General features: G+C 46.7%; 1 protein-coding gene and 1 long non-coding RNA gene across 2 annotated transcripts in view; one reads left to right on the forward strand and one right to left on the reverse strand.

Moving 5' to 3' along the window:
• Positions 1-19652, reverse strand: part of LOC110506388 (docking protein 4) — a 61866-nt gene extending 42214 nt beyond the window's left edge. Inside the window, exon 1 of the mRNA XM_021585975.3 lies at positions 19219-19652. The gene's annotated coding sequence lies outside the window, so the exon portion shown is untranslated. The remainder of the gene's footprint in view (positions 1-19218) is intronic.
• LOC149971375 (uncharacterized) overlaps positions 1-25276 on the forward strand; it is a 318492-nt gene that overhangs the window by 163626 nt on the left and 129590 nt on the right. The window lies entirely within an intron of this gene.

Below are 25276 nucleotides of genomic sequence, written 5' to 3' on the forward strand. Positions count from 1 at the left end.
TGGAAAGAAAAGAGAATGACATCTGCTTTGTGGATAGAGGTATGCTAATGTCCAGATATGTCCTTCTGTGTGATTTGTTATTATGTCTTTCTTTCTTTCCTTTCGTTTTCATCTAGAGACGGGTGTGGAAAATTAGAGTGAGCTAGAAACACGAGGGGCAATGCATCGGACGATTGTTTGTTCAACATGTCAATGTGTTTGTACTTGTCCCCATCCAAATAAACTAAACAGGAAGAAACGGGAATCAGGCACAAAGTGAAGAAAGAAGACTCAGCTGGCCTCGTGATTGGTTGATTGAATTTCCCCCATTTCTCTGGCTGGCTACAGTGAGGCAATTATGGCTCCTGCCACCACTACCGCTGAGTCAACTGATATCGTGTGTGAGTGTGTGAGTGTGTTGTGTCACAGTGTATATTACCGACTCATGATGTAGGGCACTGCAGACTTTACCCTATTGCTTGCACTTCACAGCTCCTCAAACCCAACTTCACGCCAGAAATCAAATACTTTGTATTTTGTCATAGTACCATTATGGAGGAGTCATGGGTATGTGTGCGTCACCTCACATGTCCCTTCAGAGTTCCTCCTGCCCCAGAAACACCCCTTTCGCCAGCCCTCCCTTCCTCCCATCTCATCCTCCTAAACCTCCTCACATTGTGCACAACCCCCCCCCGGCTCATAATCCTTGTATCATATCCCATTAAACCCCACATCATCTGCTGAAGCTCTCATACAATCACACACACACACACACACACACACACCTGCTTATCCTCCACAAAGGGAATAAAAGGAGGAGAGGATGAGAAGTGATTGTTATAGTTTCATTCCAACTCTATTCTCCGATTCTCTGCCCTAATAAGTCTTTATCCCCAGTAGGAGGTAGGAGGAATCAATGCTGAGGGCTAAAGGAACCCAGCTGACTTCCGAACAAGTGAGAGGTCACTCTTAATTAATACAGCTTGGCTACTGCTAGCGGGTTTAAACCACCATGCCTGGCTCACTGGGAGAAACACAGGGAGAGAGGGGGGTGAGGGGGAGGGGGAGAGAGAGAGAGGAGAGGGGGAGAGAGAGAGAGAGAGGAGAGGGGGAGAGAGAGAGAGAGAGTTAGAGAGAGGGAGAGGGAGAGGGAGAGGGAGGGAGGGAGCGGGGAAAGAGAGAGTGAGAGAGAGAGAGAGAGAGAGAGAGAGAGGGCTAAAGAGAGGGAGGGAGCGGGGAAAGAGAGAGTGAGAGTGAGAGAGAGAGAGAGAGAGAGAGAGAGAGAGAGAGAGACTGTCAAGGAGAGGAGATTATTAACAATGAGCGGGCTGAAAAAAAGTATTCTAATGTATTCTGACCACACAGTCCACTGGGTGAGTTGTTCTTAGAGCATGTCAACTTTTCAGAGAGGAAGAGGGGAGAGGAGGAGGGGCTGGGGACAGTGAGACAGTGGAAGGCAGGATCATTCTCCCGCTTTTGAAAAGGAAGGAATAATGACCCGAAACTTTTAAGCCAGTGGAGGAGAGGCTCTCTGGAGAGGTGAGGAACTAGCAGCCCTGATAAACAATCGTGTCCACACCCACAGTAAACACAAACACAGTGTAGGAACACACTATCTCTCGCCCTCTGCACCGTGAGCTCCTCCAGTCCGGCCCTACGGCACATCCAATACCTTCCTCTTCCCACCTCCGCACAACCCACAATGCACTGCTCTATCATCATCAAAAAGCACTCTGAGAATGAGGGCGAGAGAAAGAGAGAGAGAGAGAGAGCGGGACAAAGTGCTAAACGAGCAATAAAGCTGACAGCAGAGAGAGGCCATTCATCGTGCCGCCAGAGAAGAGGCTCCAGAGCTCAGATGCTCGCTAGCACCGTATTTACACCCTCTATCAGAGGACAACACACACTGTACGTCACTGCAACCATAACACAGCACTACGTGGTCAACAGTGGAGGCTGCTGAGGGGAGGATGGCTCATAATAATGGCCGGACCGGAGCAAATGGAAGGGCATCAAACGCATGCAAACCACTCATTCTGCTCCAGCCATTACTACGATCCTGTCCTCCCCAACTAACGTGTCACCAACCTCCAGTGGTGGACAACAATACATGACACAGTCAGAAAGAGGGGAAATGAAGCGAGATTGAAAGAAAACAAAGAGAGAGGAAGGAGAATGGGAAAAGGGCATGACAAGAATGGAAGCGGAATAAGCCTAATAAAGGCCTGAGGAAAAAGGACGACAATGAAAAACAGGAAGAATGGATGACAGAGCAGAGAACCACAACTGAAAATAAGAGAAAGATGAGGCAGTGAAGTGAACTGACTACTAATCCTGCCCCTTCAGCTTGGCAGCAGAGAGAGAGAGAGAGAGAGAAGTTTCTCTGTCATTGTGTCACCTGCTTGGAGGGATGGGAGGGAGGGAGGGAGGGAGAGGCAGGGTGGGAGTGATGGCAGGCAGGAGGGAGGGAGGGATCGTGTCACTGGCAGGGCTGGGACAGGGGGGACTGGAGCCCAGGCAGCAGGAGATTTCCCCCAGGTCCCCCCTCACCTGTCTGTGACCCCAACCCAACAGACACACACACCCAACCTAACCTCGGCTTCAGCCTCCCCAACTGATGAAGTCCTGACAGCAGACATACATGGACAGGCATATGTGCAAGGATGGATGCTGGCACAGATGCATGAATGCACACAGACACATAGTCTTGCTCTGATTGGGTGCCACCGAAAGTGAACTCACAGAGACCACTCCTCTCTCTCTCTCTCTCTCTCTCACACACACACACACACACACAGAGAGAGAGTGCGAGAGAGAGAGAGAGAGAGAGAGAGATATTTTGCCTGAAGCCGGCACTAGGGAACGACAACAGACGCGATGCCTTGTCTGCTCACGTCTACTATCTGTCATAGATAACACACACACACACACACACACCCACCCACCCACCCCTCAACACCCTCCTCATAGACAGACCAGACACTCTGTCTCCAAGCAGGTCCTATCAGACAATGCCCCGTAGCCAGCGAGCTCATACACACACACATACACACAAAATATATACACATTACACACACACACACACACACACATTACATACTCACACAAACAGGGAGAAAGGGATAGGAGGACTAATTGACTAGGAGCTGGCAGACACGAACACTCCAACTAGCCTATCAGTGTATAAAACCCCACATATCCTAAACTAACACACACACACGATACAAAATAACACACATTAACTTAATAATCCCATGCAAACCCATTTATGACCCGATTAAAGAGCATCATCTTTCCATCCTACTACTTCAGAGTGTTTTTGGACATGAAGTCTGGGGTGCATTGGGAGCTGATAAACATTGTTAACTCTTGCAGTGAAAGCACACACACACACACACACACAGATCGCCCTCTGACCCTTTCAGTGCCGTGAAAACACACCCTCAGCCAAGGGGTGTGGGAAGAAAACACAGGTAGGGGCCAAGTTACAGACACTAACCCTGTGTTCTAAATGGCATGATATTCCCTGTATAGTGCACTACTTTTGACAAAGCTATTTACTTGCGTGGCCAATGCATCATCACATCATTGTTTTGTATTTCTTTGTTTTTTTTGTGACTTGAAACTCATCATAACACAATTTTGCAGCACACAATCACATTTATATTTCACAATGTTTTCTGTCACAAGCAATCCACAGGTGATACACTCTGAGAAAAAAAAGGGTTCCAAAAGGATTCTTCGGCTGTCTCCACAGGAGAACTGTTTTTGGTTCCAGGTACAACCCCTTTTGGTTCCAGGTAGAACCGTCTGTGTAAAGGGGTCTCTTATGGGAACAGCCGAATAACCCTTTTAGGTTCTTCCATTTGACTGTCTGATGGCATTTCTATTTCAGTAATGTAACGCGACAGAACTTAGAGAATGTGATTTTCACTGCACTGGGATAGGAGAGCTCACCAAGCATCCATTGAGACAATAAGCCAGCCTTAATAAATACAGAGATGTCTATTAAAGCTGCTCAAATCTACTGCTGACCCCTCGAGATGTGGATTCTGCTGCTACTGCAAAATGAACCGTTTGTCTTGACCTAGCCGAGAGAAGGGGGATAGCAATAACTGGAACAGAAAGGGATGGAGAAAAGAGAGAGAGAGAGAAAAAAAGGGAGAGAGGGGTCACAGAGGGAGGTAGAGCTAACAAGAGCTTTGATGCTACATTATCTTTTCACCCTTGCTGTGCTGCCCTAGGTTGTACTCTCCCCTCAACACAGGAGGCTCATAATAACGTCCGGAACGGAGCAAATGGAATGGCATCAAACACCCGGAAAACTATGAGTTTGATGTATTTGATACCATTCCACTGATTCCTCCCAGTCATTACCACGAGCCCGTCCTCCCCAATTAAGGTGCCACCAACCTCCTGTGTCCCTCAACACCCCCACACACTGCCTGCGACACACACACACACTGCCTGTGACGCACACAAACACACACACTGCCTGCGACACACACACACTGCCTGTGACACACACACACACACACAGCCTGCGACACACACACACACACACAGCCTGCGACACACACACACACAAACACACACACTGCCTGCAACACACACATGCATGCATACACACACGCGTACCACCCCATTAACATAGTGGGGTAACTATGCAGAAGTCTAGGGAACACTGCACCTCAGAGTCAGTGCCTCAGTCACTGTCAAAATATCAGCCCCTTTCTCTCCCCATTCAACTCAATGAATAACATCTGCCAAACCAGGGACAAAAAACAGAACAGCTCATAGACCTTACAGGGAGACTGGCGCCTTGAGGGTGTGGGTGTGTGTGTGCTTGTGCGTGTGTGTGTGTCTGAATTCGGACGTTTGCACACAGGGCTTAATCTCTGAAGCGGTGTCTAATTTCTAACACAACCCAGAGCCTTTTGGTCAAGCCCTCGTCCAAATTGGAGCCAGGCCAGGTCCTTCTCCCCCTCCCTCTTCACCCACATCCTCCACATACCCCCACACAGTCCATCACAAGGCTGTTGGCATGACCGTCTCCACAAAAACACTCTAATCGTTCTCCTATCTCTAACAAACAAAACTTATCATCTACAGTATGTGGTATCACTGAAGAAAAACAAAATACAGATTTTATTAATCGAAGCCCTTCGGGCAAATTGAGAGGGAAAGGAGCAGTTGCTGTCATCTAAGAGACAGTTATTAGATTTTAAACATATTACGCCATAACCTAGCAGTCTGCCTGCAATGCTTTCTGGGGACTTTAAATCATTAGGTTGCTGAGTTTTTGTGTAATTGCCTCGGTGAAGTGAGGAATTCTAACAAAGTGGTAGGCAGGCCCCAACTCCCAGGCTCTCCTTAACAACACTCCTGTGAATAAACATCAAAGACAAACAGCTGCCAGCAAGAGACTGTGGGAGAGAGAGAAAGAGGGAGGAACGGTTTACACTATCTCTCTGTGTGTGTGTGTGTGTGTGTGTGTGTGTGTGTGTGTGTGTGGAATGCCTCTTAACTGTATCATCTTGTACTGGACTAAGAATAAACACAGAGGACGGGCGGAGCCACAGAGAGCTCATGGGAGGACACACAATATCCTGGACCTGACATCATCAACATGCATACTTTCTGTGTTACACACAGTCTATTATGCTGTAGCTACATATCTATATCAAACACGTATTGCGGATCAGTGGGACGCAGAGAGACAAATTCAAATTAAATTACTATAAATATTAAACTTTCGTGAAATCACAGCTGCCGTGTCAGATGTAAAAAAGAGGCTTTGCCGCGAAAGCAAACCATGCGATTATCTGAGGACAGCGCCCAGCGCACAAATGCATGACAAATCATTTTCAACCAGGGAGTTGCGACACGAAAGTCAGAAATAGCGATATAATATATGCCTTACCTTTGAAGATCTTCTTTTGTTGGCACTCCAAAAGGTCCCAGTTACATTACAAATGGTCCTTTTGTTCAATAAACTCCTTCTTTATATCTATAAAAACTCAGTTTAGCTGGCGCGCTTCAGTCAATAATCAGTCAATTCCTTCCTTCAAAATGCATACAAAATTAATCCCAAACGTTACCAATAAACATATCCAAAAAAGTCCATCAGTCCATCAACGTTTATAATCAAACCTTAGGCACCCTAATACGCAAATAAATTATACAATTTAAGACAGAGAATCGTTATTGTCTTTACCAGAGAAAAATACCAAAGAACGCACTCTCATTCACGAGCTTGGAAACACTACAGCCAAAACGGTAGCCACCTAGAAAAACTACAATTTCTGGCTCTTTCTAAAGACTGTTGACATCTAGTGGAAGCCGTAGGAACTGCAATCGGGCACGATTTCGCCCTGTTATAAAAGTGCCAGCCATTGAAATCAGTGGTAGGATTTATTTATTTTTTTAGCTTCTGCGCCTGAGTAGCAGGCAGTTTACTCTGGGTACGCTTTTCATCCGGACGTCAAAATATCGCCCCCTATCCCAAAGAAGTGAACTAAAATGTCAACACATTGAGTGAGTGAGTGAGTGAGTGAGTGAGTGAGTGAGTGAGTGAAAGAGAGGGAGAGAGGTCTGTTCATGTCTGGGGGTTCGGGGCTGTCTGGGGCAACATCCCTCAGCTAGACATGGCCAGCCAGACTGGTGACTAATGGTGAATAGCAGGGTACTGAGGGCATACCTTCAGATGTAATGTCTAGACGTTAGAGATACAGTATAGTTAGTGTTTTCCCAACATCTCAATCTCCATGGGCTGGTATGACACGGATATCTAACCATCACAAGGCCAATCACGCAACCAGTACCACGACAGGAAAACACTCAGCCACACACAGTCAGCCACGCACATCCGTGTACAGATAGACACGCACAGATAGACATGCACACACACTTCCTTGGAGACAGAACGAAAGCCCGAGAGCCAAAGAGCAGCAGAGGAAATGTAATGAGGCCAGATTAGCATCAGAACAGTAGATGCTAATCAGAGAATACCCGCCTCAACACATTCACATTGGGGCGGCGGGTAGCCTAGTAGTTGGAGCGTTGGGCCAGTAACCGACAGGTTTCTAGATCGAATCCCTGAGCTGATGACAAGGTAAAAATCTGTTGTTCTGGCCCTGAAAAAGGCTGTTAACCCACTGTTCCTGGGCCGTCATTGTAAAATAAGAATTTGTTCTTAACTGACTTGCCTTGTTAAATAAAGGTTAAATAAAAAATTAAATCCCACAGCACATCAGCACATCAGCACATCAGCACACACACACACACACACACACACACACACACACACACACACACACACACACACACACACACACACACACACACACACACACACACACACACACACACACACACACACACACACACACACACACACACACACACACACACACACACACAGCAGGAAGGTAGAAGTCAATGTTCTAGTAACCAACAACAAGAACGTTACCTGTCAGTCCATCTCTATTCCCTAAGGTGTGCTGCTGACCGCATGGTGCAAACTCTTCAGCACTGCTAATGAGCTGTGAGCATCTCTGACGCAAGAACTAAAAATACATTATTACAAAAATGTCTCAGTGGAAAATATTGGAAGTTGTCAAAGAAAAGAGAAAAGAGCTGACTGGAACGTGTATGCCTCATGGGTGATCCTTGGAGGTTTGGACCTCTGGAAGTTTCACCGACTATTTCCCAGTCAAACAGAGAATGAAACATTAGCATTAGCGAGGTGAAAGAGACAGAGGCAGAGACAGACAGAGAAGAAAGACACTGCCATGCCTCACCAGCGGGTGACCAGCCCCAAATCCCAGCATTGTTGGCAGACAAAGACTGTGTTAAGCGTACGGATGAGGGAGGGAGGTGACTGCTGTGCAGGCGTTGTGGGCCGTCAAATCTGTCTGGCTCATGTTTATTTTTTAATTGTACCTTTATTTAACTAGGCAAAGTCAGTTAAATAACTAATCCTTATTTTCAATGATGGCCTAGGAACAGTGGGTTAACTGCCTTGTTCAGGGGCAGAACGACAGATTTTTACCTTGTCAGCTCGGGGATTCAATCTTGCAACCTTTCGGTTCAGAGTCCAACGCTCTAACCACTAGGCTCCCTGCCGTGGAGACCGTGGAGACCAGGAAGTCAATATGGAGCCAGAGAACCAGCCCGGACTTCTTACTCTCTTTTTCCGCTCTTTTAGAGAGTTGTTTAGAGGCAGGGAGCCGGGTCAGTGTGAGAGAGATCACGGGACAGGGTTGACAGAGTGATGACACTGCTACGGAGGCTAATCTGTGGTGCTCTATAGGGGGATGGCTCTCTAGATGGTCAATGGAGGCATGTTATCCATTGTCTCTAAATGGATACTCACAGAGCCTGCCCTTGTTACAGTACAATGTGTTTACAAACCGCTCAGCTTTACTGCCTGAAAGTCAATATTCAATGAATTTCTGCTGATGAGACACATACACTCAATCACTGCCAGAAATCTACTCTCTCACAGACATACAGTACACACTCTCCGATCTTGCTGGCATTCTGACATGTGGAACAACACCGGATGGAAGTGTCTAAAAATGAGACCTTGAGAGATGTCAGGAGAGGTGTGATGTCACTAACTGCTTCTAAGTGCAGAGAGAGAGAGAGAGAGAGAGAGAGGTTGTGTTTCTCTCAGCAGAGAAGCAGTGCAGAGAGAGAGAGAGAGAGAGGTTGTGTTTCTCTCAGCAGAGAAGCAGTGCAGAGAGAGAGAGAGAGGTTGTGTTTCTCTCAGCAGAGAAGCAGTGCAGAGAGAGAGAGAGAGAGAGGTTGTGTTTCTCTCAGCAGAGAAGCAGTGCAGAGAGAGAGAGAGAGAGAGAGAGGTTGTGTTTCTCTCAGCAGAGAAGCAGTGCAGAGAGAGAGAGAGAGGTTGTGTTTCTCTCAGCAGAGAAGCAGTGCAGAGAGAGAGAGAGAGGTTGTGTTTCTCTCAGCAGAGAAGCAGTGCAGAGAGAGAGAGAGAGAGAGAGAGAGAGAGGTTGTGTTTCTCTCAGCAGAGAAGCAGTGCAGAGCGGAGTAGCAGGTCTGGAAAAGCAGGTTTGAGCTCCACAACAGATGATGAGGAAACCAACTCATATATGGTGTAAATAAGGGTACATCACCTCCCTTGACCTCTACAGAACCAAGACTACACTTGCCAACAATAAATACTAAGTCCAATGGAGAATTTAAGAGAAAGGGAAAGGGCACGTGTCCTCTTCGAAGGAAAAGATCTGTTGTAAACACATCGAAATATTTCAATGCACAGAATAGCATATCAAAACCTCTACTCATCACGGGCCAACACACAGCTTCCCCATTCTGCTGACATGTAAGTTTAATGTGAACGCAATGATAACTCACGAGACTGTAGGTCTGCTGTCACATTCTCTAACAGATGACAAGGTGGGGGCACTGAGTATGGCGCCGCCCTCGTGTTTGTGATGGAAGATACAATGAGGCAGACACAGACAGACACACACACACACAGCATAACTCCCTGTTAAACTCAAGGTTGAATAAACACACACAGGCCAGAGACCGGGGAAGGAAAACATTTACTTTGAAGAGCCAAAATGATACAGAAAACAAAAATCTCGTAAACACAATTACCTGAAACGATGGGCTGAACTTGCCTCCTCTCAGAAAAGGGCTATAGTTAAAGACATTTAGAGAGGCGCTTGCAAAACATGACAGTCAGACAGACAGGCAGGGGGCCATGAACCATGCAGAAAGGAATCTGGGAATACATGGCCAAGGTGAAAAGATGAGAGACGAAGTTGTAGGAAAGAAAAGCTACAACATTGTGGAGTTAAAGTGTGTGGAGTGCATTCATAGCACAAAGACACACACACACACACACACAGAAGGCCCCCCCCCCCCCCCCCCCTCCACACACACACGGCTGCATCTCTGTGTCAACAGGATAAATGATTCAAGTTGAGTCTGATCCTCTGTAAATGCTTCAGAGCACTCAGGAGATCCACTCTTCAGTCGTTGAGGGAGGGAACACAGGATGTAAGAATGAACCAGGCTCAGAGTACAACTGCTGTCCCTCTGGGCTAATATGTGCTGAGAGTACCTAAGCTCTGATTCAGGAACAGTATTTGCCCTCTAGTTTACCAAAGGCTTGAGCGAGGACACAGATCCTGGATCAGCAGTTTGGGATCCGTCCATCCATCCAGATATAGGCATGGACAGATAGAAGTGGAACAGATCATACCAGTATCGTAGTAAACATCCCATCCATATAGTTGACATTACTCCTGATGATGACATCATCTATGTCCATATAGTTGACATTACTCCTGATGATGACATCCTCTATGTCCATATAGTTGACATTACTCCTGATGATGACATCATCTATGTCCATATAGTTGACATTACTCCTGATGATGACATCCTCTATGTCCATATAGTTGACATTACTCCTGATGATGACATCCTCTATGTCCATATAGTTGACATTACTCCTGATGATGACATCCTCTATGTCCATATAGTTGACATTACTCCTGATGATGACATCCTCTATGTCCATATAGTTGACATTACTCCTGATGATGACATCATCTATGTCCATATAGTTGACATTACTCCTGATGATGACATCCTCTATGTCCATATAGTTGACATTACTCCTGATGATGACATCCGCTATGTCCATATAGTTGACATTACTCCTGATGATGACATCCTCTATGTCCATATAGTTGACATTACTCCTGATGATGACATCCTCTATGTCCATATAGTTGACATTACTCCTGATGATGACATCCTCTATGTCCATATAGTTGACATTACTCCTGATGATGACATCCTCTATGTCCATATAGTTGACATTACTCCTGATGATGAAATCCTCTATGTCCATATAGTTGACATTACTCCTGATGATGACATCCTTACAGAGCAGGTGAAACTCCTATGACTGTCACAGTGCAGGTAGCCTGGCGGCTAGAGCGTTGAGCCAGTAACCGAAAGGTCGCTGGTTCAAACACCTGAGCAAGGCACTTAACCTTGAGCAAGGCACACTAATTTGCTCCAGGGGCGCGGTACTACTGTGGTTTACCCTGTAAAACAACACATTTCACTGCACCTTTCCGGTATGTGACATTACAACATTATATTTTAGTTTTTTTTTTTAAGCACTGGAGGTAATCACATAACATCACTGAATCTCCAGCAACGTTCTGCTGGAAACATCCACTGTCAGAGAGACTGTTGAACTGTGGGATAGTGATAGTCGCTGGGAACTGGGTACTATTCTGCCATCCATCAATGAAGATATACTAGTAGTACAGGCCAGGGTCAAATGGAGAGAGAGTCAGGAAGAGAGAGAGAGAGAGAGAGAGACAGGAAGAGAGAGAGAGAGAGAGAGAGACAGGAAGAGAGAGACAGGAAGAGAGAGAGAGAGAGAGAGAAACAGGAAGAGAGAGAGAGAGAGACAGGAAGAGAGAGTCAGGAAGAGAGAGAGAGAGACAGGAAGAGAGAGAGAGAGACAGGAAAAGAGAGAGAGAGACAGGAAAAGAGAGAGAGAGAGAGTGTGTCAGGAGGAGTGAGAGTGTGTCAGGAAGAGAGAGCGAGAGAGAGACAGGGAGAGAGCCAGGAAGAGCGAGAGAGAGAGAGAGTGTGTCAGGAGGAGAGAGAGAGAGAGAGTGTCAGGAGGAGAGAGAGAGAGAGTGTCAGGAGGAGAGAGGGGGTGTCAGGAAGAGAGAGAGAGAGAGAGTGTCAGGAGGAGAGAGGGGGTATCAGGAAGAGAGAGAGAGAGTGTCAGGAAGAGAGAGAGAGAGTGTCAGGAAGAGAGAGAGAGAGACAGGAAGAGAGAGACTGGAAGAGAGAGAGAGAGAGAGAGAGAGAGAGAGGAAGAGAGAGACAGAGAGAGAGAGAGTCAGGAAGCGAGAGAGAGAGTGTGTCAAGAGGAGAGAGAGTGTGTCAGGAGGAGAGAGAGAGAGAGTGTCAGGAGGAGAGAGAGAGAGAGTGTGTGTCAGGAGGAGAGAGAGAGTGTCAGGAAGAGAGAGGGGGTGTCAGGAAGAGAGAGGGGGTGTCAGGAAGAGAGAGTGGGTGTCAGGAAGAGAGAGGGGGTGTCAGGAAGAGAGAGAGAGAGAGAGAGTCAGGAAGAGAGAGAGAGAGAGAGTCAGGAAGAGAGAGAGAGAGAGAGAAAGAGAAAGAGAGAGCTGAAAGACAGAGAGAATGAGTAAGGTGCGGGTGCGGAGGGGTCCCTGTGAGCTCACTTTCGGTGGCACCCAATCATAGCAAGTGCTCCATCAGGCTGGCTGGCTCCACAGACAACCACCACAGCCCCCCGACAGGGTCACCATCTCAGCCTGGCCAGGCCTCATCCATCAGGCCAGACAGCTATCCCATTAGCACCGCCTCAGCCTCAGACACGGAGACGCACAGAGGACACATGGGGACACACTCCGGGGACGCGGCACACCGGGGGAGCACACAGGACATGCACACAGACACAAGGGACTAGGCTCTCACTCTTACTCACAGATTCACCAATCCACACACTCACAAATGTTCCTTTCCCCAGCCTAAAAAACCCATTTAAACTACACAAATGTACTTCCTCTGCTTGCCTTTCTGAAGAGCCCTTATGCGCATTCACACTTAATTGATCCGTGATGATGTTATCCATTCATATGCAAAATGTTTTCCATTTTACAGTAGCACAATCCCTTTCCCCTTAAAAAATGCTTCGGAGTTAGTCTGGAGATGTACTGTGCATTCGTTAGCTGACATGAAAAGCTAGTCATACTACACGTAGGAAACAGATATGCTGCCTCATGGTCGCGCCGTCCCTGGTCTTGCAGTGCGTCACGGTGCGGGCCGGCTCCGGACCTACCAGCCCGGAGAACTGAAGTTGCTGAAATCAAAACAAATCAATGAAGCCCAGACTCAGGGGAGGCGAGTGGAGGAGGGGAGCCTTCCACTCCAAATCACAGCATGAAAAAGGCTGTGGAAGTGATGTGGGAAAAAAAACAAGAGGCAACGCAGCCATGCCTGCCAGTAGGCCTGACCACACAGTAGCAGACACGAGAGAGAGCTAGTGGGGGGGGGGGGCAGAGATGGAGACAGGAAGAGAGGGTAGAGAGAAGAGAATGAGAAGAGGGAAATGCTGGAAGCATTGAGAGAAATCTCGTGCACACCGAGAAGGAGACACAAATGGATATAGCAAGACGAACACACACGCAGAGAGAGAGAGACATTTCATATGCCAATTAAGTCCCTTAAATTGAACTGAGAGAGAGAGAGAGAGAGAGAGCAAGAGAGAGAGAGAGAGGCATAGAGAGAGAGAGAGAGAGGGTCTGGATATGCTCAGCCAGTGGAGGGAAGGGAAGACAAGGTATTGTGGCAGAGAGCTGGACGCTCTATCGGCTCAGCAGACAGACATGCAAGCAGGTAGGCAGGCAGGCAAGCCACTACACTCTGTAATTTACAGATGTGGAATGCGGCAGACAGACCCTGGTGCTAATTACAGGCCCTCTCTTTCTCCTTCCCTCTCTCTCTTTCTGCTGTCAGACCGTGGCTGGGCCCTGGCTGCCTGCTGGAGCCAAAGCCAACCAACCAGAACCAGACTACTCCCACAATGCCCTGCTCTCTCCCGGCTCCAGTCCCCAGATGCAACAGCAGCAACAGTGAACAGCAAGTCAGCTAGTCTCCACTGGAACCATACTGCACAAACATTGTCTGTCTACAGTACATGTCTGTATGTCCGTCCGTCTGTTCAATCTACAGACTAAATCACTTGCACCACTCAAACGGCCGGCAGTCTATTTTATAACGTTGATCATATCTGCGCACGCATGTGAAAGGGTTGGTATGGTAGCTCATATTGTTGTGGAAGGGGCGTTGTATTCAAACAGATGACTTCCACATCAGGAGCATGTGGAAGGTGGGCACTTTATGGCAGAAACATTCCTCCGCATCCATCGATCATCCTACTCTATGCATCCCCATCGTTCTCAACCTCCGTCCATCTATCATCCTACTCTAATGCATCCCCATCGTTCTCAACCTCCGTCCATCTATCATCCTACTCTATGCATCCCCATCGTTCTCAACCTCCGTCCATCTATCATCCTACTCTATGCATCCCAATCGTTCTCAACCTCCATCCATCTATCATCCTACTCTATGTAGCCCCATCGTTCTCAACCTCTGTCCATCTATCATCCTACTCTATGCATCCCAATCGTTCTCAACCTCCGTCCATCTATCATCCTACTCTATGCATCCCCATCGTTCTCAACCTCCGTCCATCTATCATCCTACTCTATGTATCCCCATCGTTCTCAACCTCCGTCCATCTATCATCCTACTCTATGCATCCCCATCGTTCTCAACCTCCGTCCATCTATCATCCTACTCTATGCATCCCCATCGTTCTCAACCTCCGTCCATCTATCATCCTACTCTATGCATCCCCATCGTTCTCAACCTCCGTCCATCTGTCATCCTACTCTATGCATCCCAATCGTTCTCAACCTCCATCCATCTATCATCCTACTCTATGTATCCCCATCGTTCTCAACCTCCGTCCATCTATCATCCTACTCTATGCATCCCAATCGTTCTCAACCTCCGTCCATCTATCATCCTACTCTATGTATCCCCATCGTTCTCAACCTCCGTCCATCTATCATCCTACTCTAATGCATCCCAATCGTTCTCAACCTCTGTCCATCTATCATCCTACTCTAATGCATCCCCATCGTTCTCAACCTCCGTCCATCTATCATCCTACTCTATGCATCCCCATCGTTCTCAACCGCCGTCCATCTATCATCCTACTCTATGCATCCCCATCGTTCTCAACCGCCGTCCATCTATCATCCTACTCTATGTATCCCCATCGTTCTCAACCTCCCCATCCATCTATCATCCTACTCTATGTATCCCCATCGTTCTCAACCTCCGTCCATCTATCATCCTACTCTAATGCATCCCCATCGTTCTCAACCGCCGTCCATCTATCATCCTACTCTATGTATCCCCATCGTTCTCAACCTCCGTCCATCTATCATCCTACTCTATGTATCCCCATCGTTCTCAACCTCCGTCCATCTATCATCCTACTCTATGTATCCCCATTGTTCTCAACCGCCGTCCATCTATCATCCTACTCTATGTATCCCCATCGTTCTCAACCTCCGTCCATCTATTATCCTACTCTATGCATCCCCATCGTTCTCAACCTCCGTCCATCTATCATCCTACTCTATGCATCCCCATCGTTCTCAACCGCCGTCCATCTATCATCCTACTCTATGTATCCCCATCGTTCTCAACCGCCGTCCATCTATCATCCTATTCTATGTATCCCCATCGTTCTCAACCTCCGTCCATCTATCATCCTACTCTATGTATCCCCATCGTTCTCAACCTCCCCGTCCATCTATCATCCTACTCTATGTATCCCCATCGTTCTCAACCTCCGTCCATCTATCATCCTACTCTATGCATCCCCATCGTTCTCAACCTCCGTCCATCTATCATCCTACTCTATGCATCCCCATCGTTCTCAACCTCCCCGTCCATCTATCATCCTACTCTATGCATCCCCATCGTTCTCAACCTCCCCGTCCATCTATCATCCTACTCTATGCATCCCTATCGTTCTCAACCTCCCCGTCCATCTATCATCCTACTCTATGTATCCCCATCATTCTCAACCTCCGTCCATCTATCATCCTACTCTATGTATCCCCATCGTTCTCAACCTCCATCCATCTATCATCCTACTCTACGTATCCCCATCGTTCTCAACCTCCGTCCATCTATCATCCTACTCTATGTATCCCCATCGTTCTCAACCTCCCCGTCCATCTATCATCCTACTCTATGTATCCCCATCGTTGTCAACCTCCGTCCATCTCCCTCTGTCTCCAGGTGCTGGTTACTGCCACACATACAGTACCCCCCCTCCCGGCTAGTATGAACGTATAGCATGCACCCCTCTCTCTCAGAGAACACACAAAATGGTAATGTGGTGTGTACTGTATAGTATGCCATGCACTTGCACTCTAACTTACAGTAAAGCACATAGCTTAGCTCCTGCACCGCCCTCATCGCACAGCACATAATGTTCTGAATGATTTATGTGGTCCTTTACAGTATATTCTCTCTCTCACACACATGCCTTCTCTCTCAGACACACACCACGTCTACACACAAAGAGCTTCTCAAAACTACACAAAGAGGAACAGAAAAATACTATTCTTTTTTTCTCTTCCATACCCACACGCATGTCCACACAAACATATTACACAGATAATGTACGTGGATACAAATCAGCCCAAAGCTCCCAAAAAACAGCACAGGCGTGGTGACATTGACACACAAGTCATTGTTTCCCTTGATAGCAACTGTGTACTCTTCTTCCCGCCATAGCAACAGCAGCCGTCCGGCTCTACATTGCCCTTTCTGACTCATTTCACAGTAAGACAGGAGCATATCGATCATACAGAACGCTACTAAACCCACTGCAGCATAGCACAGCACAGTCAGCCCTCACCCTCAGGGGAACACGTACGGTGTACGCCATCTCTGCCAGCATACACACCAACACAGACACACAACATGACCACCTCTGCCAAAAAACATGGACCGTTGGAGTGGGAGGACAGATGTGCCTCCCCATTACTCCTGTAATCTCCCAGAACCCAATCCAGTGTGTGTGTGTGTGTGTGTGTGTGTGTGTGTGTGTGTGTGTGTGTGTGTGTGTGTGTGTGTGTGTGTGTGTGTGTATTCAGAGGGAGTTAACTGCCTATACCCAGAGCCCACACTGTCTGAGTTTAATTGCATGTTTGGCTGTCTGTAATAACAGCAGACAGTTGGAAACAAAGTGATGAAATTTCACTGTAAAATACCATAGACACCACTGTAAAATACCCCTCTGAACCACTGACCCTGGACCTGCCATACTCTAATATACACACACCCAGCTCTGCTAAACACCAATGAGCGGTCCATGACGGTAGCACCGGCAGAGAGAGACAGAGAGAGAGGGAGGTGAGTCAGAGAGACCGTATCATGTGAAGGGTTGCTGTTACATAAATCAATGAACAGGGATGGACCTGTCCATTCTGTAGTCGTTGAGAGCCCTGAGTGAAAGAGCGAATGCAGGCAGATCCACAGTCCTAGATGTATCCTAAGAAGATTCATGAGTGCCGTGCCATACTCCTAATGTTCAGTATGGCAGGGAGGAGATAATGGTGGTGATGTGGGTGAGGCTATTGGCTAAAGTAGTGTGATATCCACTGGCCTGCCTGTCATCCCTCCTTTTACTTTTTGGAGCAGAACAAAGTATTGATGCCCACATGAAGACATCACCGGTTGGCATGCAAGTTGTGCCAGGCAGCCAAGGCCTGGAATTGATAGAATGATTCAGTGTGCAGCAGCCGGGAGAGAAAGTGCTAGAAAGTGCTCTTTGTCTCTGCGGTAGCTGCTCCAGATGAATTGCATTGACTTCTCTCCTCATTGTTGATCTTCTCGAAATTGAACTATTGTTTAGTGTGGCTCCAATAGATCTGATGTCCCACCGGGTTAGCGTTGGAAAAAACAGCGCTGGAAAAAACAGTCTGTCTCTATACCTGACAGCTGAGCCACGCGCACGCACGCACGCACACACACATCAGAAGCACAACAGTAGGATATACAAACATTGTAATATAATCATGTCTCTGCATCATTCATAACACATCAATAATCACTCTCCCAGCGGGAGTTCAGCTATGACGCAAACAAACCCCGACAGCGGGTCGTGTGTTACAACAAACAGCTGTGTGTGCACAGAGACAAGACACGATCCCTGGAACTTCACGTAGGACGCAAGGCAACTCTGCAAGGCCATGTCTGACATGTTGCCCCTCATCTCCTCAAGTCCTCTTAGAAATCTACTGCATGATTTCTACTTTCCTATCAAATAAATGGTCATTGTTCATTAGGCCACATACCTCCTCCCCTGCGCGCGCCACACGCAGTCGCAATACAATGTTTACGCCCACTATGCCTATAGAATAATTGATATAGAATAATTGGATTTCCCGGCTACAGGTTAATAAGTTATTGTACTGTCATCTATATCTCAAAGCGGTTTACTAAAGATAACTACTGCAGAAAACATCCACTGTGGACCTCACTCATGCCAGAAATGTAGCATTCTGTTGAACATAGTTATCAAGCTAATTTATTATCCGCTCTGGAGGACTTTATTTATGGCCAGCGAGATAAGAGGAGACACGGTTTCATTAGCCGGGTGAAACATGCCCGTTTATCTGCAAGAGAAAAATACTAAAAAGGTACAATTTCACTTTAATTAGGCTAATTGTCTTGGGATTTACAAGGTGCCGGGAAACTCCACATTATTGAGTTGTTATTACACCGTCAGTGGAATGTGCTAAATGTCACCAAATTACATAGGCCTACTTTAAGTCTTGGTTTATCTATTAATGCAAAATGTTATAACAGGCCTCAGCATTTTGTTAATTTCACATGTAGACAACATGAATTAAATCTGAATTATTTAGCTCTATTATGAATGAATTCCATCATTATTTTATATAAATACCAACCTATAACATGTCTGTAAAACATGAATGTTAAATATCTCTTTATCTCCACACACACAACGCGGGCACGCGCTTTTTTGTGTACATTGCTTACCGCTAATCGCCCACTCTCAATCAATAGGTCTTATCCAAGGTAGAGAAGATAAACTATCAGACCAAAGCCATACCCGTCAACTATTTATGCTATAAATATATATAGCCAATAGTTAATGTTAATGTTGAATAGTCTAAGAGGAATTGCAGTTAGTCTTATTACGTGTAGCATTTGGGGTTTATGCAGCCTACAATTGGCGATTGGAGATGCATAATGGTAAAGAATATAATTTTTTTTATATATATATATACACATATATATATATATATATATATATATACACTACAAATACATTTACAATAACAAGCATACAAAATATATTCCTTCCATATGCATAATTAATTAAAACAAGCTGACATAGTTGCAGTAGGCTTTTAAACAAAATAGCATTATAGAATCATCTAATAACATCCATGTTGCAAGCAATGCAACTTGTTAAAAGCAACACCTCAAACAATTGCTCAATATACACATAATGTGCACCATGTTATACACACAATGTACACCATGTTAAACGATTTAACGCTCAAAAACATTTACCTGGGTGACGAAGTCCTGAAGGGGCGCGGCGGTCGGTGCTGAGCAGCTCCGCTTGTGACCTTCAGGCAGGATGGGTGGAAGCCACAACTATCGAACTGAATTGGTAATAAATGCAACCTACGCCACCTGACAATAATTCCATGAATCGACGGAGAATAGGCTGCCTTCTGGCTGTGTGGTTTTATTTGTGACGAACGCGCCGAGGTGACTCGCTCTTCACGGAGAACTGGCTTCGGTATGTTCTGTCCAGTCCGGCTGGCGCTGCTCAGAGCTGTACCAATGACTGTATAGGGCTGTACGGAGCGGATCAGAGCTGCAAACAAAATAGACACAAATTCAACCAGCCACGTTTCAGTAGCCACCCTTTTACCGTAAAACTCCAAGAGCTGCGCACGTATCATTTATTCATCATTTCCAATTGGGTACTCATTCACGGTGAGAGCAGCATTTTACCACATTGATACATTTCTACCGAAAAGGTTTTAAGCATCTTAAAATATTGAACATGTAACCTGCTATGCGTGTTTCGATATAGGCCTACCAAGTTCGTTCTCTTTACTCTCTGCCAATTTAGTAAAAACATATATCATATAGTTTACAGGGTATAACGTGGGAATATAAACTGTCACTAAGTGGTGAGATAAAACCCGAATATAAAAAATGAATATGATGACTCAGAAAACCCGTTTCAGTCAGGAGTATTTGCAATGACGCACTATAACTTTACGCGCCAATGATATCACCGCCAGAGTCCTCTATTTACGTGTATGCCTATGTCGTTTCAGGGCTGACTGTTTCATCGTCTATCACACGTCGTATCCTTACTCAAATATCATCACAGAGGAATATGTGGGTGAGAGCGCCGCTAGTGTGTAATTGTGACCGGCAGCCTTTAACTCACACTTCATGGGGCCACTACTAGAGAGTTTTGAACGGGTCAACGGGGGGGGGGGGGGGGGGGGGGGGGCTTGCTACTGTACTGGAAATGCTCATGCTGATGGGGAGTTTTCCGGCAATGCTCCACTGCGCTCTGCCAGCGGAGGTGATCCTCATCATTCACTATGAAGGGTAATCAATCTCTTGGTGAATCAGGTGAGAATATTAGCATAGAAATGCAAAATAATTATAGAATACTGACAGGTCAAGACAGGTACATCTGAGCTGTTTCACTGGGCATAGTCCTTTGTGGGCAGCAGGAATATTGCAGGTCAATTACATGTAGGCTACATACCCAAACATACCATAGAGATTCACATACTTGTATGCACGCTAAGGAAGGTCAAGCTGCACAGAACTGGGCTTTCTAGTCTCTTGCAGGATACTGACAGGGGTGATTAGAGCTGAACAGCTGCAGTCGGATGGACAGAAGGAAAGTAGAGATAGGCAGAGACAAATGAGAGAGGAGCAGAGTGCTGATAAACACAGGAAGATGGTGGTGATTCATATCCATTACAGACAGTAAGGATAAACAGATATAGATGATACCCCTCCAGTCAAAGACAAACATCTGACTCACTAGAACACACAGTTAAACAAAGAAACCAGGCTTGGGGTGTAGGCAATTTAACCCTTGTGTTTGTTCGTCAATCATACTGTATCAGACCACAGTTGATCTGTTAAAGGTCTGTTTCTTTAATACAGACATAGAGGTATGGGGAAATACTGCAGGAGGAGGAAGAGGGGGGTAAAAATAGTTTGGTTGGTTTGAGGAGAGGGTTCCTGACTTTTTGTAAGGGTTAAGGGATCCAGGGTTAGAGCGGAACAGAACAGTGATGTCACAGTGGAAACTTCAATCCCACCACCCCTCCTCTCCTCCTCCTCCCGCCTGGCGTTCATCCTGACAACAGAGAGGCGCAGGAAGTGATGTGCAACAGAGCAGCAGAGTCTCACGAGCTCAGAGGAAACAGGCCTCGCTGCTAGGGATGGAATGATCCCTCCATCCCCATGCTGTCCTGTCCCAAGCACACTGGTGTCCTCTGGTGACCTATTGTCTCATTGAACAATTTTCCATTGTGGATCCCCCTTCTTCGTCTCCCCCTGTTGAGTGTCTTACATAATGGTGGTTTCTCTTACTAGTTGTGTCTCAACAGTTTTAAGTGGCTCCTCTGCATTGATTTTAAGAGGCCTAAATGCAGTCAGGGAAGTTTTCAATAGAACAAAAAAAAAGTGGTATATATGTGCATATTTCTGTGCCAAACTGCCAACACCGTGCCTATTAGAGATCAGGGCTCGTTCATCCAGAACTACAACAAAACAGATCCATGTAATATTGCTTGATCCAACAGTCCAAGTCGGTTGTTCCCCCTGAGTGCTATCGCTTGATGGCACTGGAGGAGGCAGAGGAGGGAAGGGGAGGCCCGGAGAGGGGTTGGACGGAGGATGGGGGGGGTGTTCAGAGAGGAATCTGTCCAGAGAGAGACTGGTGCCGCTGAGTTGATAAGCATCTGTGATAATGCTGACATGGGACGGAAGACAGACACCAGGGCCTGCACTGACAGGCCTCTGTCTGCTCACTCACACAGGCATGCAGGTAGGCAGACACGTGCATACACACGCGAACGCACGCACACATACACACATCACACAGGCACACAGACAGTGCTGATAGTACACATAACCACATATAGTACAGCTAATCACAAACTCACACCGTTTGCTGCAGTATTGTACACATACTCATGTCCATGCAAATCTACCCCATATTATTGTATTTTCACATTCAGACAAACAAGCTTTATTACGCCAGCCTTTAAAATGGGCCTTGATGTGTACCTCATGTGAAGCATTATTTTCTGTTTCTGTTTGTGTCCACTCATCTTTATCTCAGTCTGTTAAATGAAGCCTTTAGCTATGTCTGATACTGACCAAACCACAGCTGGTTCTGCCTTCTCCTTCTAGTGGTCCAGAGAGGACAGCTCAGGCTCTGTTTAAAGAGAGTGAGTGGGATGGCCCATTCTTTCATCTATATTAGCAACAGCAACCTCATAGACAACCTCAGGGTAATAGTACATGTGTATCCCTCTGTAACCTTTAAAGTGGAAAACGTGCACGCACGCACACACACTCTTCTAATTGAGTGCAGAGGACAAACACTTTGGAGACGCAGCAGCAGACTACGCATTCAGTGTGGTGGGGGGGGACTTTCATAAATGAGTTTAATCGGGGCCATATGGCAGCATTTGAGAGCTAGTGCTGAGTGTCTGGGAGAAATATGACTCGCTGTTCCACATTTCACACGCCACTGCATTATCGGGCCCTCACCCACTCCCAACCCCTTCACCAACTCCATCCCCTACGGGGTTAAAGACGCTATTTTCCCGACAGAGGCTGTGTGCGTGGTGTTTATGTTAATTTAAACATTCACGCTACAGCCAGGCAAGTGAAACGCACCACTGTTTATTTCACACAGAGAGGGGGGTAGAAGACGTAGATCTGATTTTATAGAGAAGAACACCATGGCTGCAAATCTCTTTTTCTCTCAACATGTCATTCGTTTTTTTCTCCACTGTGTCTGGGAACCTTATCAGGTTATTGCGTGCATAAGTTTGTTATGGAATATGAGAAGGCTGCTCCTTGATTCGACAGTATGGTGTGCGGGGGCAAATGTCACTTGTATTGATGACTGGATAATTAGACAGAGTAGAGTATAAACATGTCAGCAAAATACAGAAACAACATCCCCAGATATATTGTACAAATCCTTTCGTCTGTTACACTATCAAAAAATACCCCACCCAGTGCCCTCTCCACAGACCACGCGGCTGATATTGCAATGTCTCTCTGTGTGTGTGTGTGTGTGTGTGTGTGTTTGTGTGTGTGTGTGTGTGTGTGTGTGTGTGTGTGTGTGTGTGTGTGTGTGTGTGTGTGTGTATGTGTGTATGTGTGTGTGTGTGCGTGCGTGCGTGCGTGTGTGTAGTCATTCATTGTGTTCTCCCTCCGACGTTCAACTCTACCAAGAGGAAAATAAAAGCAAATTGAATGCACACACAAAATGTAAATAATAACGACCATAAACCAAAATGGCAGACTATTTGTGACCTCATTAAAATCCGCCATCTCAGTAGGAAGGCTATTTTCACAAAATAATGATTTATTTAATGAACAAAAGCACCCATTCAGCACGAGGCCCTACAACACCAGCAGGGTAATGTCATGTCATCTGAGTGTAACTCTGGAACGTTCCTCTCTCTTCTCTCTCAGAATCACACCGCTCCTGCAAAGGCTCAGAGGGGGCCAGTGTCTGGAGTGTTCAAGATCTGCTCTTTCACACCGCTATGCTTCAAAATACATATTGGATTTCAATGCAGGTCAAAAACACTGTGTTACACTTAATGAATACAAAATCTTTATTATTTTCTATTGTATTCTATTCTTGTCACATCCTGACCTTAGTTCCTTAGTTCTCTGTTTTAGTTTGATCAGGGCGTGAGTTGTGGTGGGGATTCTATGTTTTTGTTCTAGGTTTTGTATTTCTGTGTTTGGCCTGGTATGGTTCCCAATCAGAGGCAGCTGTCGATCCTTGTCTCTGAGAACCATACTTAGGTAGCCTGTTTTCCCACGATGATTTGTGGGTAGTTATTTTCTGGTTAGTGTTTGTTGCACCTGTCAGTACTGTTGGTTTATCGGTTTGTTGTTTTTGTCCGTGTTCGTTCTGGATGAAAAGTATTATGGATACGTACCACGCTGCACTTTGGTCCTCCTCTCCTTCCTCCACCAACGACAAACGTTACAATTCTAGTGCCTATACTACATGTTTTATGTCCAGGACTATTCCAGCATGACTCTGGGAGGAATGGGAGGTGGGCTCTCCTTGGAACTATAAATCAAACAGTCCCTTGCCCTCCATATTGTCACATTAAATGCTACAGCTTACATAAAGGGGCTGCCTTCATTTTTCAGTAGGCCATAGAATAACGTTTTGTAAGTGTAATGGAGAAAAGTATCGATTCCAGACTCGCTGTCGGATATTAATGCTGTGTACTCCAACAGTGCAGTGCGTATTTTGTCTAAAAAGATTGTATTATATATCTGATATTTGTTCACATGATCAATTCCGACTCCCACACACTCAACCATCCGTTGCATCCTTTTTCCTCTTTTAACTGTCCCTCTCTCCATCCCTCCCTCTCTCCCTCTCCATCTGGTTGTGTGTGTATCTCTCCTGGGCTCCCTAGACCAACAGCAGTTAATCACCTCTGGAGAAGAACGTTCCCACGAGAGACAGTGCTCCAAAAGTCTTTATTTTACCACCACTTCTCCCAGTTATTCCTTAAGCCATCCCTCCTCCTCCATCCCTCCTCCTTCTCTCCTCCTCCATCCCTCCTCCTCCAACCCTCCTCCTCCGTCTCTCCTCCTCCATCCCTCCTCCTCCATCTCTCCTCCTCCATCCCTCCTCCTCCATCTCTCCTCCTCCATCTCTCCTCCTCCATCCCTCCTCCTCCATCCCTCCTCCTCCATCCCTCCATCCTTCCTCCTCCATCCCTCCTCCTCCTCCATCTCTCCTCCTCCATCTCTCCTCCTCCATCCCTCCTCCTCCATCCCTCCTCCTCCTTCTCTCCTCCTCCATCCCTCCTCCTCCATCCCTCCTCCTCCTCCATCCCTCCTCCTCCATCCCTCCTCCTCCATCCCTCCTCTTCCATCCCTCCTCCATCTCTCCTCCTCCATCCCTCCTCCTCCATCCCTCCTCCTTCTCTCCTCCTCCATCCCTCCTCCTCCATCTCTCCTCCTCCACCCCTCCTCTTCCATCTCTCCTCCTCCTCCATCCCTCCTCCTCCATCTCTCCTCCTCCATCCCTCCTCCTCCATCCCTCCTCCTCCATCCCTCCATCTCTCCTCCTCCATCCTTCCTCCTCCATCCCTCCTCCTCCATCTCTCCTCCTCCATCCCTCCTCCTCCATCCCTCCTCCTCCATCCCTCCTCCTCCATCTCTCCTCCTCCATCCCTCCTCCTCCATCCCTCCTCCTCCATCTCTCCTCCTCCATCCCTCCTCCTCCATCCCTCCTCCTCCATCTCTCCTCCTCCATCCCTCCTCCTCCATCTCTCCTCCTCAATCCATCCTC

This window comes from Oncorhynchus mykiss, chromosome 26, assembly GCF_057628025.1.
Source record: "Oncorhynchus mykiss isolate SJ-2025 chromosome 26, ASM5762802v1, whole genome shotgun sequence".
In the NCBI taxonomy this organism is placed as follows: domain Eukaryota; kingdom Metazoa; phylum Chordata; class Actinopteri; order Salmoniformes; family Salmonidae; genus Oncorhynchus; species Oncorhynchus mykiss.